This window comes from Prionailurus bengalensis, chromosome B1 (genome assembly GCF_016509475.1).
Source record: "Prionailurus bengalensis isolate Pbe53 chromosome B1, Fcat_Pben_1.1_paternal_pri, whole genome shotgun sequence".
Lineage (NCBI taxonomy): Eukaryota > Metazoa > Chordata > Mammalia > Carnivora > Felidae > Prionailurus > Prionailurus bengalensis.
In genome coordinates this window covers 141,297,907-141,315,918 of record NC_057344.1, presented here as the reverse complement: position 1 = coordinate 141,315,918, position 18,012 = coordinate 141,297,907, and positions in this window count along the sequence as shown.

Below are 18,012 nucleotides of genomic sequence, written 5' to 3'. Positions count from 1 at the left end.
ACCTCATTTACCTACTGCCAGTAATAAGTCTGCAAATGCTTCAGACCGGTGGGGAATTCAAACCCAAAATATTTGAATATCTCTTCTCTAGGGCCACTTTGTTCTCCTCTGTTTTTGCCAGGCTTTTCTAGGAAATAGAACCTGGGTCAAAATCTCTATGCTAACAATTCATTGGTCAGTGCAATCCCAGGAAAACAGGTATAAGAGAAAATGGAAATGAAGAAAAAGAATAAACATAAGTGTATTACCAAGATTATTATAACTGCATGATAAGCTGACTGCTTGGTCTTAGAGGAAATCTTAAGGGATGTTTATCAAGGTCCTGCAGCCACATATTTAGTGGGAGGAAGGGAGGAAAATTTGTCTGATTGCTTTCATCCTCCATTAGTCAGTTTGTTTTACTGACATTAAATTCCCATGTTTTGTATTTGCACTGAATGAAATCCCATTGAATCCTATAACCCATCAAACCTTAGTGTCAACAGACAAACCCAAGAATAGGAGCCAAGTGTCACGGGTTTGAAACAATGAACAGTGGAAGAGTGCCCACAAACTTCACGAAGATCTCCAGGATTAGCTATATACAACCAAGGAAACTTTCTTTACTCTGGTGTTTTCTTTGCATGTATCTACTACATTTGCACTTATTTCTATGCTGTTTCGTATGTATAAATCTTCTTTAGCTTGTAGCCTCCTAAAAGACAAACAACAACTACACCTATATGTCCCTAACCCACAGTACTTAATAATAATTAGGTATTTATCAGATGCTTAAAAATTCTGGTATCATGTAGTCCTTACAACAAATATAAGTTTGGAACTATTAAGTGACTTTCTCAAACATCCCCAAGCTGGTTATTGGCAGATGTGGGTTTTGAACTCAGGTTGTATGACCCCAGAGGAGAGTTCTGAACTTCTATCCAAGGTCACATCTATAGCATAATTACTGAAGGATCATTTCAGGAATTGATAGACTTTATGGAGAAGGAAAAGGTGAGACACAGGGGAAATGGCCTCATTTAGGAGGTTCTATTAGGTTACCAATAGTGACATTCTAGAAATGAAAAAATTAATATGTTCATTTTTATTTTGAAATTAAATAATTAAAAATTTTCTCACACTATAATCTCCTTCACTTATTTTATAAGACTGGGTTTAATGTTACTTTTCAAGAGTACTATTATTTTCACAGTAAGACTATACAATAAGGATGTATGGATCACATTTGCTTGTTATTAAATTTTACTTTATTTTGCTGCAGAACGGAAATTCCAAATAGAATTATATAATTTCAAAATCAGATTTTTTTATGAAGTCTATTTCTTCCAATGGTATTTTTTGTTTTAAAATGTGAAAGAAATACTATTGAAAGGATATTGAAGCTGTTTAATACATCATTGAATGAGAATGTCACCATGAGACTATTTTTTTGTCAGGTGATGAGGTTATTTGGTAATAGATCATCCTTATTAGTGATTTTCTTTACAGATTGTTTTTTTTGTGTGTGTGAAATAAGGTCCCCTATGAATGCTCCAAAACAGCCTGTAATGGCTGCTAGTCACCCAAGTATTAGAGCTTATAGCTTCAATATATCTTTCTCAAACTACATCAGGAGACAGTAACAATTTTAAGAACTAGTGCTTAAAATTGTCATCAAATAAATTCTCAGTCCCATTTCACCTAAATGCACATTTCTATTTATGACAGAGGAGGGCAGTTGTCCTTAGTCATGAAGAAATTCTCATTGAAATCTGACTTTCAACTTTCTCTAGAAAAAAAGAAAAGAAAGAAAGCATTCTTTATTGGGAAAGTGTTATTCAAGTAAGTTGGTGTGATCCATGGGACAGAATGCTGAAAGGTCTCTTCTCAGCCGTAGCAGGGTGTTTTGTCACCTTGGGTAGGGTGTTTTTCTGAGCCTACCCCACCTTTTCTTCCCTCTGTAAATAGAGTCCGTGTTTTCAGCGCCAGCCTGTCAGTTCCTGCGTCTATCTGGAGTCTGTGCTATAGTTCTTGGCTCGATTTTGATCTTCCACTTACATTGCTGATTCAAGCTAGCTACTTTCTTCACAGAAGTGAATGAAGACTCTTGGACTGAGCTTTTGTTGTATTTCTTACCAGGGACTTCACCCTACTGATTGCTTATTCCTATTTCGATGTACTTGATTCTGATTTTCCTCGCTGTTCTGCCAGATGATATTTAGAGCCTTTTGGTTCTTGTGTGTGTGTGTGTGTGTGTGTGTGTGTGTCTTCCTTTAAAGCTTCTATTTTCTCTAAACCTTACTCTTGCAGGTCTTTGGACTCTGACTTGCCCACCTTGTTTTAACAGGTGGTTTGATTTGGGCTCTTGTTCTCTTGTGCTATGTGAAAGAATTAATCCTGAGTGTCATTCCTTCTGTATTTGCCTGATAATTTTGCCTTTATATGATGCTGACTGATCCATATGTCACTGTGTATTATACATGTTTTCATGAATTCTTGTCTAAGATTCTACTACATGCTTCATTTGGAGTGCATAATATTTGTATATTCTACACAATTTTGTGTATTCTACACACTAACATAAGTAGGAAAAAGCAGATATCCTTGGAACAAGATGTGGGACAGATACAGACTTCAGTCACCACCTCAGAGTGGAGCCAGGCTTCTATTTCTAGGTCATATATTTGGAAGAGGTTTCCTTCAAGCAGAAGAAAGGGATATAAGGAAACCTATGGGAATCAGAGCTAGCACCTTGATAAAATATGGCCCTCCAAATCTTTGGAAACTTGATGTAAATTGTAGAAGCTAAGACATGTATTTTTCTGAAACTGCAAACAAGTTTTTCTGTGTTGTGAGAGATGGAGGACTTAAATAAACTTTGTAGCAGATGGTGTGGGTGTGTGCCTGGGTGTGCACGGGTATGTGTATGGGCGTGCATGGGTGTGCGTGCACATGTGCATCTGTGTGTGTGTGCATGTGTAGAAAATCACCTGTGTGGGACATTTAGTCCTGCAAATAAAAAGTAAAGGACGTTTTCTGATGATAAAATATAATTGTCAGAAAAATATGTTGAACTTTTTAAAATTTGTTTAATTTGTCTTTTGATTCATACAACACTTTACTGATCTTATTTTCTCATTGTACAATGCAGCACAAAGTGCTTTTTGTTTTAAAATGCACTTATAATATTCACCCTTTCACATTTGTTTAGCATCTATTATGTGACAACTCTGAAATTACCAGGGACATAATTTCTTTTCTTTGGAGAAGTGTTTGGTCTAGTGCAGGAGTCCATAACACTTCCTAAAAGTTACTTTTTTGGAATAGCTGCTAGTAATAGAACGCTACTCAGTGTTGTTTCTTATTAAAATACATTGCAGCATGCATAGATAAATCATCCTTATATTGATTTCTGTATAATTATAATAGGTTGAATATGAGAGTTTTCCATAAACATATACAAATATTTGGATATTCTCTTTAGTTTTTCATCCTAGAATAATTTAAATTTAAAGGCCAGAGTTGTTGAATTATTTCTGGTTTCCAGTGCCTTTATTAAAATGAAATGCCTTTCAAAATACCAACGGAGCATTTAGATGTAGAGGCTCTGGTAAAAATGAATCTTAAACGGTAAACGGTGCAAATGAACAATACTGCTCTCCAAGAAGGAGAGAACTTGATGATATAACAAGAAGAATAGACAGATTAACTACTTCAGTCTTTTTTTTTCTCTTCCAGAAACACACAAGATAAAAGAAAAGTGCTATACCATTTTTCTTCTCAAACCTTCCATTGTAATAAAAACGGATTGTAAATCAAAGACTGATCAGCCCCAGAGTATAATGGTTCCCCGTGTTCGTTTATCTTGAATGGGAAATTGACACGCATATCACTTTGAAAAATTATGATTTATGTCACTAGTTCATTTCTTTCCTCCCACTACCATCACCCAAGACTGCCTTCTGTTTGAGGGCAAACCCAGTACCAAACACCTGCATGGCAGCTACGGTCTCTGCTTTCCCTTTCGGGTGGTGCTAGCCTGGTCCATCTGCAAGAGGAGTCTGTGTGCCAGTTCTGATTATTCAGGTGGACTAGACTCTTCAGAATTCTGTAAGAATCTAAGAAACATGAAAGAAATAGCCTTTCTCCTCCTATAAGCTTTCCTTGTGTTTTGTTTTTGTTTTTTCTTTCCTGTCTTCTCTCTGATAAGAGTGGCCTTGAATTTCAATGAGGCTTTACTTGATCCAGGGCCAATCAGTCCTTGTGGGGTAATTAATTGGCATACTGACTGGCAAAAACCCAGCCCAAATTTTTGTAGGTGATTTTTGGCACGCGTAATTGTCTACTTGTGAATAATTTCTAAAATTGTGGTTAGCAGAAGGTAAGTGATATTTTGATTTTGAAGCAGCTTACAAATAAATTACTACATAAAATTATTAATGCCAAGAAATTCAATTTTAATTTTAAAATAGTTTTGACCAACCTAGATTCTAAGACATAAGAAAATTATTTTTAACGATTTAAGATAAGTTTCCAATGTATTGTAACCATGCTTGCAATTTTTACTTCAGATATAAAAAGTTTTATAATTCCCTTACTTTGTGAACAATGTGGTGATAACATGGAAACACTTTTGTTGGCTTGTTCATTTATTAAAGAGCTACTTACTGAGTCCCCACAATGTATAAACAGCTATGTGAGTGGTTGGAGCTTACTCTTTGATGTATAGAATATTACCTATGAAATCCCAGATGGCAAAAGATTACAAAATCAATTTAATCAAGAAACAACTATTAAACTCATTGAATTGTACAGTGAAATTTTATGCATTTTACTATATATAAATTTCACTTTACTATATATAAATTATACGTCAATTAACCTGACTTTAAATAAAAAAAGCAATTATTGAGCACTTATAAAATGACCAAAATCATGCTGGATGCTGGAACTACAATGATAACTTGGATTTAGTCCTAACTTTTTCAAAAGCTCAGGATTAAATTAAATATACAGTAATTAAAACAAAAAGTGGCCATAGTACACAATACAACAGAGGAAGCATGTTGAAGGAGGATGTAGTGCATCATAAATCTTCACCCAAGTCTTGAAAGATGGGAGAGAGAGACATATAAGGAGAAAAGACCTAAGTACTAAACTTATATACTACTAAGTAGTATGTAAATCATTCAACTCATCATGTTTGACTTTTGACTGATAACAAACCTCTTCCAGAAGATCTTCCCTGAATCCTCTATCTGGGTTAATTGCCCATCTCACAGCATTCTGGGTGCTGCCATTGAACTTTTAGTTTTCTAAAATTCTATTAAATTAGTAGTCCCTCCAGGACCCAGTCCCCTGCTTGGCCTATAGAAATTGATCCACACGATTCACTTAATTGAACTAAACTGAATAGAAATGACAGCAGAGATGCATTGTCAAGGAGTTCTTCAAGTAATTGAGTATGGGGAAAATAGGATTTATAGCAGAGAGACTCCTGGTCCTGAAATAACTAACTGTGTTTGGGCAAATAGAAATAGTGTGATGGTTTTTGAGGCCATGGGAAAAGGGCTAGAAGAAGAAGGGTGATTAAAAGGAACAAAACCAGAGAGTGAGCAAGGGGGGTCTTTTCTTCAAGACAGGGTTTTTATTTGTTTGCATTGTTTTGTTTTGTTAACTACAGGTAGTAGGAGTCATTGAAAAATTTTAGGCAGTGCTGTAACATGATCAGATATATCTTTTAGATAAGCCATTCTCCTACAGGATGACATTAGGAGGGTAACTATGGAAGCAAGAATTTGGTCGGGAAGTATTAAAAAATGATTCAGGTAAGAGGTAATGTGGGTCATAACTAAGACAGAGGCAATGGGACTTGTGGACAAAGTTTGGATTCAAGAGACAGAATTGCCAAGCACTTGATGATTGGTCAGTTATGGTTCTTAAGAGAGATTGTCAAGGGATAGTAATGCATTTCATTTTGCGCATGTTGAGTTTGAAGTAGAAATATCTAGTAGAGATGTGTAGTAAGCAAGTAGATCCATGAGTTTTATACTGAGATGAAAATGTTAGTTCAAATAACAGGAATCTGAGATCTTCAGTGGAGAAGACATAGAGTGACAGGAGAAGAGAGTAGAAGACAAGCTCTTAATCCATGTCTCAGTGAACTATATATCCAGAAGAAAATCCAGTGGAAGGAGTTCAGGATGCTTGGAGATGTGGAAAGAGAAGTATAAAGAATTGACAGAAAGACCAACTCAAAACAACCTAAATCTTTGCTTCCAACTTGCATGTGTCAGGAATATGAACATGGCTTATCTGGATCTTCTTAGGGTCTTACAAAGTTGTACTCAAGGTGACAACCAAGACTGGGTTTCATATGAATACAAACGGAAAAGAATTCTCTTCCAAACACACATGGCAGGACTTAGTTCCTCATGGGTGGTTGGAAAGAGGATTTCAGTTCTTTGACTGATAGCCAGAAGCTGCTTTCAGTTTCTTGCCACATGGGCCTCTCCAAAATTTCCACTTGCTTCATCAAATAATGGAAGCCAAAAAAGAAATAGAGAAGTCACAGTCTTTTGAAACCCGATTATGAAAATCACATCCTATCACCGTTGAAATATTGGGTAGAAGGATTTCACCCTTAAGGGAAAAGGATTACACAAGAGCATGAATGGCAGGAGGTGGAGACCACTGGGAGCAGGGCATTTTACAAATCTGTCTATCACAATTTGTGACCTTGTTCCAAGAGTGTTTAGAAGAGTTTCCGCAAAATAGTAGAAACAGAAACCAGTACAAATGTCAAATAAGCAAGTGGAGTTTTATGTAGACAGCTGTTTTAACAATCTGGAAAAGAAAGGAAGGAAAAAATCAGAAGATTAGGACAAGGAAAAACTTTCTAAGGATAAGAGAAAATTGAGCGGGTCTGTAAGATGAGGATATAAAACCATTAGAAATGGAATGGGAAGACACAGGAAACAGGGAGGAGACAGCTTTTGAGCATGTTAGTTGGGAGTGTGAGGAGAATATAACTCTGTAACTCACAACTCAGAGACAAGGGTGAGCAATGAACAGGTAGAGGAACCTCTTTTCTTCAGTGACAGAAGAGAAGAAAATAATTGTAGCTATGTAGGTAAGTTTGTAAGAACAAAACTGACCTAACTTATATCTGGTGAGTTCAAGTTCCCTGCTGAGGTAGGAAAGTAGAGAAATAATCTGTTTGGGTCTAAGGGTCAGAGACAGACATAGTATTGAGGAGGGTAACAGTTTAGAATAACAACTGAGGTTGTGGGAGAAGGCAGGAGTGGCTGAAGCTGGTATCTATGGTATCTGATTACATCTGAATATATTTCCTGTGTATAAGCTACCTATAATGTGTATTAGTTAGCCTTTCACCTTTCTGATTATGTTAGTGACATGATGAAGACAGTGTTTGAAGAATAACTTGGCCATGCTATAAATGCTCAAATAAGAGGTGGCAGACATTGGCCTTGGGAAGTACATTGAAGCTCCCAGGGCTGCAATTCAAGCAGGAAGCAGGAAGTTCCCAAACCCAAGTGGGAGGGTAAAGAAGAGGATGGTAACTTACAAATGTGATGATAACATCGCAGTGGGATAGATGATAATGAGAAAGTGTGGGGCTGAGAAAGGAGGAGGTATGTCTTAATAGAGTGGAATAATGAGTAGATAGCACATGAGAACCGAGCTTTGCGTCTCAACAAGTAACTGTTGGTTTTAGAGAAACTGGTGCCTTTCTGATCCTTGTTACCTCAATCAACTATATTAATAACACAAACATACACACAAATTGTTTATGCAGTTCAAGAGATAAAGCTCATTCACCAAGAGGCAAGGGGATTTATTGGAAAGTGCAATAAAATCAGTGTCATAAAAATCAGGTTACCTGAATATCCTTAAACATAAGGCTGTGTCAGGATTTGGGGAACCTTAATTATTTCTTGAGTGATGCTCAAAGAGGGCCAACTAGCCACACATAATACATTCGGATTAAGAATTAACTGTTAGGAGTCTCATAATGAACCCTTTTTGCCCATTATCACTTATGCGTGGCTGAGTGTTCTAGCCTAATCAAGGACACAACAGGAAGGGAACATAAGTAGGGTAGCTTTGGTTTTTGATAGACTAAGAAGAAAGTCTATGATCATTGAAAGTTATGATCATTGAAAGACACTAAGTGAAAATATAGAGAAACTTACAACTGATGGGTATCTGAAAGACCAATTTAAATTTACATTAACCTACATTTAAGTATCAACCATTTACACTTTCACTTTCTATAAGTGGGTTGGACTGCTTGGTGGCAGGTCAGAATTGTAAATAGCAAGCTTGTACTTCCAAACTACTCTAAGGCTGCCAGAGACTGAATGCTTAATTTATGGTTAACGCATGATTAAATGTTAAATGGCAGTCAGAGGGACTTTCTGAGATTATCTGATTAGCTTTTAGCACCCAGAGATCCCTTCTCGGTGGAATCTGTGCTGTATAATTAAGAACCAGAAGTATAAATGTCTAATAGGGATTTTTGATTCATGTGCCAACAATACACTCACAAAAGGCAAATTATAAGAAAGCATTTAAGAAAGGGCTTGCGATTTTGAATACCTAGTGAATTTTTCTTTAAAAAAAACTTTTATTTATTATTATTATTATTATTATATAAAACTTAATGTTTGACTTTGGGACTCCGTGAAAAGTTCCTGCACTTTGCTGTTTTGAAAAAGTAAAACACTAAAATGCATTTGGTTATTAAAATTACTGGTTTTCAGTAGATGTGTATTTATGCCTTAGCTCAGGTCATCTACTGAGCTATACTATGAACACATGATGTCAAAACCCTCCAAATTTGAATTATCTACACTGGGAGTGCATGATTAAAATTAATTTTGATATAAATTGTTTGGATTTACATACATAATTATTATGAACTTTTCATCATTTTATTTTTTAAACTATGGTTTTAAATTTCAACATTCAGAATTATACTATAACTACCAAATTAACTGTTGTATAACTACCAAACTACTAATGACTAAATTAGAAATAGCTGCTAAGTTATAAAATTTAAATTTATATCACTTTAAGTTAGTATGATTTGAATAGTAAGTTATAAATATTTAGAGCTAAAAAATATTGAGGATTTCTTCATCCATTGTTTTATTAAGACACAGTTTTTAGGATGTTTGTAAGCTTTTTCTTTGAATAGAATTTTATGGATAAGCAATGTTCCACATGCCTCTTTCCTGAACAACTTTTCTGAATAATTAATATGTTGCTATGCATTGCATATCATAAAGATGGTTACTTTTTCAAACATTCATCTATAGAACCCTGCATGGAACTCCTTTGGGAAACAATTATTTGTTTAACTCCTGTAGTTTAAAGATGAAGTAATGCAGCCCTGAGAAGGTGAAATGATCTTCCTACAACCATATATCTACTTAGTGACAGATGTAAAAAGCATAACAACAAAACTTGGATTTCATTCCTACTATCTTGCACCCCCGTACTAGGATTGGATCTCTCAAACAAACATTCTAATAGCCAATATCTTTTGATAAATGTATATTAATCTTCTAAATTTTTGGATTTAATCTTGTTGGATTAAATCTCAATGAAATCCCAAAGTCGGTATTGAGTCATGGGTTTCTTTTGAGATGATACATCGACCATGTTCATTTCAAATTATTTTTGTCAGAAAGTAGAGCTTAAAACTTTTCACGAAAAAAAGATTTTCATGAAAGCTGAGATGATTTATTAAGGAGATAATTTATTTTCATGAGAGGATTCATGAAAGATGTAATTTAAATAAAATCCATGTACTTTTTTTAAAAGATAGAATAAAAGAAGATGCTGATAAATATTTAGATATACTATATAATGTCTTTCAAATACTTCTTTTTGTGTGCCTTTCCCCTTTCATTTGGATTTGTGATGATACAATTCTGTTATGTTCCGAAATACTAACATCTGCTCAAATAGAAAACTCCTTTTAATCATCTCATTTTGCAAGAACACATACCTGACACAAGTTGACAGGTTCATAGACTGAGCAGTCAACTAAAACACTGATGTACGAACGTATCAGGAAATTCTTTGTTCATTGTTACTATACTCCACTTACAAATCTTGGAATGATATTTGAATAAAATATTTTACTGGCCAGATCACTTGCCCTTGTCATCTTCATTCTGACAATGATTTCTCAGTTCTTTTGGTGATACTTCCATATCACTTAATACTTTCCTAAATCATACCAACATCCATTTATCACTTTAATGTATCAATTGGTATATTCTCTTACATTTGTTTAATAAAGTTTACAGTTTTATTCCTTAGATGTTTTCTGTGAAACAAATTCTTTCAAAACTCTTAAACTTTGTTTTTTGCCAATTAAAACTTTTCTTTCTAATTTATGAACTTAATTTTCTTTCTCAAGTCCACCAATTATTTTTTTGTAGTTACAACCTAATAACTAGTTAATTTTATTCTTTCAGAGGTGCATTCTTCTTGGAATAGTCACGAGTTTTTACAAAGTGCAGGTGGATAACGTATGGGCCTCATGCTGCTGTTGCTTCTGCCACAGTACTTTATAAAACAAAACACTAAATACAGCAATTAGAAAAAAATAAAATTAAGGATGAATAACTAAAATTACCAGAATTTTACAAAACTTGGTAAGTTTTGTTAGTTATATAAAAAGATTAAATTCCTACTTTAACTCAAGGCATGCTCATGCTAATTCTAATAACACACTGGAGTTTTCTTAGCCCACTCTTTGTTCTTGGCCAAAGTACAGTATTAGTTGTTCTTTAACCCTATCCCCAGGGCACCTGGGTGGCTTAGTAGGTTAACATCTGAATTCGGCTCAGGTCATGATCTCGTGGGTCATGAGTTGGAGCCCCGCTTCAGGCTCTGTGCTGACAGCTTGGAGCCTGGACCCTGCTTCAGATTCTGTCTCTCTCTCTCTCTCAGCCCCTCTCCCGCTTGCACTCTGTCTCTGCCTCTCTCAAAAATAAATAAACATTAAAAAAAATTAACCCTATCCACAAGGATTCAAATACAAGAACACAAAAGAATCTGGTAAAAGTATTAAAGTAAGTTGTGCTAAGAAATCTAAATTGTATGTACTTACTCATTATGATAAAGAAACTATATGCCAGTCAGAAAGAGATAATAATTAAACTTCCCAGAAAACTATAAGCTTGTAGATGTTAACTTTGGAAGAAAATATATACAAAAAGTTTACAAAGTATATACTAACACTCCTATTATTTCTACCTACAGCTTGAACAGGAAAATACAGAAAAATTCTACATGAAAAAATTTGTGTATTATTAACAATGCTACTCTAGTGGAGTAGAATTTAGTTCAGACATAGATACACTTTTTTCTTTCGCTTCTCCTCCTGTTCATGTACCCCTCCTTCTTCTTTTTCCCCTTCTTCTTCCTCCTCTTGTTTTTTTTTTTTTGATTTTTTTTAATTTTTATTCATTTTTGAGGGACAGAGAGAGACAGAGCTTGAGCGGGGGAGAGGCAGGGAGAGAGAAACACACAGAATCCGAAGTAGGCTCCAGGCTCTGCGCTGTCAGCACAGATCCCAATGCGGGGCTCGAACCCACAAACCGTGAGATCATGACCTGAGCCCAAGTCGGACGTTTAACTGACTGAGCCACCCAGGAGCCTCATTATTCTTCCTTCTCTTATTTATTCTGTCCTCTTCCTTTTCTCTTGTATTCTCCTCCCCCCTCGCTCACTACTGTGATTCTCTTCTCCAGTGCCCCTTCCTTCCTTATCCCATGGACTTGTTCCTTCCTTCCAGAGCCATAGTTCATAGCAGGGATTGTCATCTTCAAATGAATGCATAAGTAGATGCAAAATTCCACAGGTTTCTTTCTGGAATTTCCTAAAGATCAATCAATTCTTGGATATGTATCATCAAGCTGGGACATCCACTAAACAGATGTCAATCAGATTTTTAGTGAGTTGCTTACCTCTTCTAGATTATCTTTTCTCTTAGAAAACAACTCAGGAAAGGTCTTCATCAGGTAGTTCACAGAGAAGGAAGTACAAATGGCTTATAAAATAAGATGCCCATGTTATTTTTTCCTAAAGAAATCCAAGATAAACCATTAATGAGATGACATTTTGAATCTATCAGAGAAGCAAGATCATAAATTCGAGAGAAAAAAAGAGATTAGACAGGGTTTGGGATACCACATTCTCATATATTCTTGATGATCATATAAATTGGTGCAATCTCTTTGGAGCAATAAAGCCATAGTTTAAAAAACAAAACAAAACAAAAACAAAACAAAATAAACCAACAAAAACAAAAAACCAAAACAACCTTTAAATCTATGCATCCTTTGGTCCAACAATTCTATTTTTAGAATTTAGTCTACAGACATTTTTCACACATGCAGAAAGACGTGTGTATAGGGATGTTCATGATGGCATTGATTTAAATATAGAAAGAAGGTGAAACAAGTTAAATGTTCATGGTTATATGAATTGTGGCATATTCATATAATGAGTACTGTGTAAACCTTAAAATAAAGGTTTGGATTATATATGTTGATAAAAATTATCTCTAAGATGTATTGTTAAGTTAAAAGATCAAATAAATTTCAGAACATTGTTTACAGTAGACTTCCACTTGTTTATTTAATAATATATGAAGATATATATGTACATATGCCTGCACACAAATATACATATATATTTCTCTATTCATTAAGAAGTATAGAAGCAAAGTCAGGCATTAACAGAAGTTATTGCCTTGTTTACTGTTTTAATTTCATGTGGGCATATATAATTTTTTATTAAAGATTTTATTAAAAACCATCTGGAACTCTAAAAATAAAATGAAATCAAAATCCTCTTTAAGAATTGACAATATATCTTTGAGGAATAAATATATAATACATGTTTAAAAAGAAAAAAGAAAGGTTATTTTATTTTGCAAAAGTATTTTTGACAGAAAATACTATTATTAGACTGACTGTTTTTGTGCCCCCTAATTTACGTTAAAACATAATCCTCAATGTGTTGGAATTACAAGGTGGGGGTTTTAGTGGGCAATTAGGTCATGAGGGCAGAGTCTGCAAAAATGAGGTTGATGCTCTTATAAAAGACACCCCAGAGAGCTCCCTTGCCCCCTTCTGTCATGTGATGACACAGGAGAAGAGAACCATCTATGGACCAGGAAGCAGAATCTCACCAGACACCAAATCTGCTGGTGCCCTGATCTTGGAATGTCTAGTTCCCAGAATTGTGAGAAACAAGTGTTGTTGTTTATAAGCCACCTGGTTTATGGAATTATTCTGTTACAGCCGCCCAAATGGACTAAAACAAGTACTTTAGGTTAGTACCTACAGAACACAAAACCATTTCAAGATTATAGGCTAGCTGAGAATGACATACTACATAAATTCTTTCTGGATTTATAACAAAATAATCTCTCACTTTTCTGATATCTCGTAATCCATCTGCATCTTTCTTATGATAAATCTTATTTTATTCATAATGCATGTGTGCTGTTTCTTGTAATTATAGAGTTCTGAAAAGCAGAGCACCTTCCACATTACAGAATGGTACTTTTTTGTCATTATAGGTCCCCAATAATGATGTTGAATGAACTACAAAAGATCACTAAAGACTAAGGAAGAGATCAATGTATAAACTGGACTTTGAGCCTAAGATCTAGTAGAGTCACAAAGGTGGTACCAAATATTTCTTATGCGTAAAAAATTCTACCTAGAAGGGATTGGCTCAATGTGGGGAATCCCCACGTTAACTCACTCTTCAGATCAAAGGATTGAGAACCCTAGAAAAAGAGTAAATATATTTTCTGGGAAGAAACACTGTATTATTATGACATTATCCATTCATAATTGAACCAGCTTAATTTATTAGATTAACCTTGGCAGAAGGAGGCTAGAGCAATTTGACTGGAGAAGTACGGGCAAGACTGGGTGAGAGACTGGTGTTGGAGAAGATAGGTCTGAATGAATTTTCAGGACACTGGACTGAGTGTGGGAAGGCGATCAGAAGGGGCCCTGCCATGGAATAAATGCATGAAGTGTAAGGAATTGGTCATTAGAGGTAGGGTTGTGGCCCAAAGGGAAGAGTCAAGAAAGAACAGAAGGCCAACTTCAATTTTATGAAAGATGAGTGTTATATTTTGAGTTATGAGCATAATTTCTTATTCTGGGGAAAAAAGAAGGATCACAGAACTGTGTTCTAATATGGACCTCTGAGGTTCTATAGAGGTTATTATCCTGTATCTCTTTTCTCTCATCAGTGAAACAAAGATAATTTATGTCATCTACCTTGTTAAAGGGTAACCTGTAACTATAGCAGGCTTATTAAAAACTTGCTAAAAATTGTGGCAAAATATATGTAACATAAAATTCACCATTTTATCCACTTTTAAGTAAACAATTCAGTGACATCAATCTCTAGAACCTTTTCATTTTACCAAACTGGAACTATGAACCATTCAACAATAACTTCCTTCCCCCAGCCTCTGGTAACTCCCATTCTACTTTCGGTCTCTATGAGTTTGACTACTCTAGGTACCTCATAAAAGTGGAATCATACCATATTTGTCCTTTTTTGTCTGGCTTATTTTATTTAGTATAATGTCTACAAGGCCCATCCATGTTGTAGCCTGGGTCAGAATTTTATTTTTAACAGAAATTTAACAGAATTTAATAGAAACTCATTTTTAACACTGGATAATTATCATTATATGTATATACTACATTTGGTTTATCCACTCATTCATCAGTGTGCATTTGGGTTGTTTGTATCTTTTGGCCATTGCGAATAATGCTGCCAAGAACATTGCCATGCTAAACACATTCATTTTTAATAGAATTCTAATTCTAATAATAAAGCATACTGAATTGTACAGGTTTGGCAGGAATAACTGCAAGTCATTCAAATGGATTTTAGGTAACATCACTAATAAGTACTGCATTTTTTAAAAATGCAAATTGAGTATTTGAACAGCCCAAGTGGTACTGGTTAGGACTTAGCACTTAGACTATTGTAACTTAACATTTGGGCTGAATCATGTGCAGATTGTATTAAAACATCGAATGCCAGAAACGGAGTAAGCTTTTCCAATTCTTTTTATTCCTCTTAAAATAAATTTAAAGACTTTTTTCCCTAATCTTCCTTGTAGGCTACCATTCAGCAGGTTTCTTGTTCTTCGCAGGGCCCGACTTCGAAGCTTGGAACATGAAGATAGCATGTGTGTTTGCACAATGAGATGTTTAAAGTAAAAGTTTCATCAATGAATTTTTGGTTCAGAACAAAAGCCCTTCACTTCCTGATGGCTAGAAATACATCTCTGAAGACTGACAATTTTTGGTCAAGTTCTGACATACTCTGAGTCTTGGGGAACAGATGGAAGCAAGTGGTAGAGAAAAGGGAAATCCCACGAAAATAGGGTATGCAAATCTGAGTGAAGCAATTTTCTGTCTTTTACTGAAAGAAGGAACAAGGAGGCAAAATATGCAATGGGTTCCATGCTTTGGTGGAATATTTTGGTGCCTTTCATGTAGCTTCTGGAATCATTGCTACTACTTGGCAAGGCAGGAAAATAAAATTGAGATATAAAACAAAAGGAGAAAGTCATGCCTCATTAGGCATTACTTGCTTTCCTCTGATAATAGAGAAATTGATGTCAAAAAGAATTTAAAAATCTATAGTGTAGCTATTTACTGAATCTTCCTTATACTCATAATTGGAACCTTATTTTGATTGAATGTTAAAAACTGAAATAGTGGAGAAAGAGAATTATGCTTTTCATTTCTGAGTTGAACTCTGCATCTGCCCCTCTACATGTCTTCTTTAATCAGAGTCAGATCTAGGAAAATTTTAGACTAAATAAAATGAAGCCAGAAAGTATGTTCAAATTGTCAAATATTTCCAGAGGATCCATGTGTCCTACTGAGCTAGACTGAGTTTTGATTCTTGAATTAAAATCTTACTTGAGGTGCCTGGGTGGCTCAGTTGGTTAAGCATTTGACTCTTGATTTCAGCTCAGGTCATGATCTTACTGTTCGTGGGTTTGAGCCCCTAGTCGAGTACCATGTCAAGCCCCACTTTGAGTCCTGCATTGGGCTCTGTGCTGACAGTGTGGAGCCTACTTGGGATTCCCACTCTCCTCTCTGCCCCTCCCCCCACCCTCTCTTTCAAAACAAATAAATAAACTTTAAAAAAATATATTAACTTGCTATTTTTTTTTTTTTTTTTGACCTAGCGATTGCACTGTTGGAATTTACCCAAGGGATACCGGAGTGCTAATGCATGGGGGCCCATGTACCTCAATGTTTATAGTAGCACTTTCAGCAATAGCCAAATTATGAAAATAGCCTAAATGTCCATCAACTTATGAATGGATAAAAAAGATGTGGTTTATATAGACAATGGAATACTACTTGGCAATGAGAAAGAATGAAATCATGTCATTTACAGCAATGTGGACAGAACTGGAAGGTATTATGTTGAGTGAAATAAGTCAGTCAGATAAGGACAGATATCATATGTTTTCACTCTTATGTGGATTTTGAGAAACTTAACAGAAGACCATGCAGGAAGGGAAGGAGAAAAAACAATAGTTAACTTGCTTTTTTGATTTGTGACCACTTGTATCTCACCATCGTATAAGTGATCGATTAAACTATATTTTTAGTATTTAAGAAAATGGCTTTAATCTAGTAAAGGTTCCCATATATAAGTTGAAGTATTCAGAATAAACTAGGTAATCATGTGAAATTTAATAATACACTAAGTTGCCAAAGGCTTTTATTACTCCTAGAGTTTTCTAACTAATTTCAGATTATTTAGAATGTCTTTGGACTAAATGCTTAACTTCACTGGTCCTCAATGTTTTCATTTAATTAAATGAGAAGCTTGCATTAAATTATTTCTGAATTCCCTGTTAACTCTTAAATTGTATAGATATGCTTGCTTCAGTTTCCCTATGTATAAAATGGGTATGTTATTAGCAGTGTTTTTAGATTTCTTTCCTCTACTGCTGTTACTTATTTCTAATTGGGAGTGATTCTTGGTAAGGAAGCATCTATTTTACCACTGTATAGATAAAGATAACATTGATCTTATATTAGAAGATACTAGGTCTCATTAGGTGACCTCGCACAATAGAGAAATGAATGCATCTATTTGGATTATCTTTGATACTGTCCAGTTGTTTTATTAACTATTTGTACCACATTTTGACATCACAATCAACCTAAGTTTCTTGAGCCCTATTGAGCAAGTTTTATGTTGACTTATATTGACCTCATCTCAACACTTTTATAAAATTCTTCAGAGCAAACCAAAATTTTAAATGCACTTTCAAATATTTGGGGGAATGACTTTTTATGCAACATTTCTGCAGTTTTCTAATCAGCAAAGGCACTTCCCTGTGGGTGATAAATATGTTAGCATGCTTTTATGGAGTCAGTAAATCAGGAACAATAATAATAATAAAAAAGCCCTGTCCATAACTTCAGATTGCAATTTATGTAATGACATCACATCCCTTCTTTAACTCAAACATAGAGTCTCATTTACCTGCTAGTCTGATAAACACTGATTTTTTTTTTTCAGGTTGGAATTTAATATAGGCACATAATATATGACGTTCGTATTCAAAAGAGATAATGAAGAGAAGACGAAGAACTGATAAGGCAAATGACGTGATAATATATGCCATAATGGGTAAGACAGAGGGTGGACAGATGACAAAGCCACATTTCTTTTTCAGACGTAGTTCCTTGAATTTTGCAGCATGTACATTTCTAGGCAATGAAGACATATCAAAGCTCAAGTGGTGACAAGAGAGCTTGCTGCTCTAGTTTTAGTATCTTCCATTCATGAATATTTATCACAGCAGCACCACACAGAACACTTTTCCCTGATTATTGCAGTCGTTTGCTATATGTGCCATTGTAGTTAAAAGTCTATACCCTTTCCTGTTATGAGGCATACTGT